Below are 1,742 nucleotides of genomic sequence, written 5' to 3'. Positions count from 1 at the left end.
TGAATATTTGTTATAAGTATATTATCAATTCCAATATTTGTAATTTACAAAACTTTAATATAAATAATTATCATTTATTGTATTTTAAAGTTATAGCTAAATGGAATCTATATATAGTAGTCGTACTTGTGATTACTCAATTACTCTTTTCATACGATCTTTTTTATCATCTACAGTTTTCCTTGCAATACAGTAGCTTTTATAGACACTTTGCATATTGCTTCAACTCTAGAATCGCAGTGTGCAACGGAAGCATCCATTCTCCTTCCAAAAGTCATTTTATTCATTATCTAGGTAAGCTTCTAACTAAATGATATTTGTAATCACTTCTATAGGAATAATTTTCTTCCAACTTTATTTGAGTTTTTATATACATGAGTTTGTCGTCCTTAATCAACAATATTTTATTCATATGCCTACTAAATCTTTACAATACAATTTATGTTGAATCATAAACCTTTAGGTGGTTGTKCTTCCATTTGGACCATTTTGGAAATTAAGTCCTAACTTCATGCATATACATAATATTTCCTATAAACTTACTTTCATTGCCGTAAATATACTTATTATAGCTTTTTTGTTCTGTTTTTGACCAGATATCAGTGAATCAACCTTTCCAAAATTTTGAGAACGTAGTTGTCAATTCGTCTTCCAGGTTATCTTCAATCTATTTACGCATAAAACCACAAACATGATTGTCTTTCAAACCTCTACATTTTATACTTAAGTTCACTCATTTTTAAGACGACCTTTGCATTCTAGATTGTATGTACCCATTATGCTATTAACACTTAATATTGAAATTCAAAAGGGTAGATGAAATGTTATATATTGATGATAGAAATCTCGAGCAAGAAAAACACTATTTATATTTACAATGGTTTGGATAACTTTTAACATTAACTGTTATTTAATTGTCACGTGAATATGTTAATTTTTCATATAATTATACAAACTTTAATCTATTCCACCAATTTTTAACTCCAATACTCTCTTTCAAGGCGTACCCTGGCATAAAATGGAACTGTTTGACACGTTAATTCAAGATACTGTACATTTATCGGAGTCACAAGAGCATGTTCACAACCTTCAAAAGTTGTTCACGTGTATTTGTCGTCATCATAAAAAGCATAAGCGACAATTGGAAAAAGACCAACCGAGCTCTTCAAATGGAATGATGGGCAACAACTAACGATTTGTTAGAGACAGAATTAGAAAGCATGCACGACTGAATCGCAAGTTAATCCTCATTTATAACAAGTACAGGCATCGTGATTTGCACATAACTCTTCAGAGTCTTTTGCAAACTTTGAACTTTTTTTCAAATTCAACTGCCTACACCAACATCAAATATCTTGTTGAAAGTCGAGGTAAACCACTTATTCAAGTCATAAAAAAGCTTTCAGTTATGCTAACATCATAATATAACACAATTTCCATTTTGCCAACTTTTTTTTCATATAGGAAATGGCCATAATACCGAGAGTTCTGCGAACACCCTAACTTGCCAAGTTGAAACACAAAATACCTTATATGAATCTCACAACGTACAAACCAGGCATGCACAAGGTAACTATTATTTATTTAGAAATATTTGTTATACTTTTGTGCTTTCATATTACTTTATGATGCTTAATTTCTCATTTTTTAAATTCACCACAGTTAATTGGACACAAGCATGGTATTTTGGACCTCCTACATACACTTGTCATCATTGTGGCACAATGTTATGGTATGAGGAA

This window comes from Cynara cardunculus (genome assembly GCF_001531365.2).
Source record: "Cynara cardunculus var. scolymus isolate 2C chromosome LG 8, CcrdV1, whole genome shotgun sequence".
Classification (NCBI taxonomy): Eukaryota; Viridiplantae; Streptophyta; class Magnoliopsida; order Asterales; family Asteraceae; genus Cynara; species Cynara cardunculus.
Note: the sequence above shows the minus strand (reverse complement) of the source record.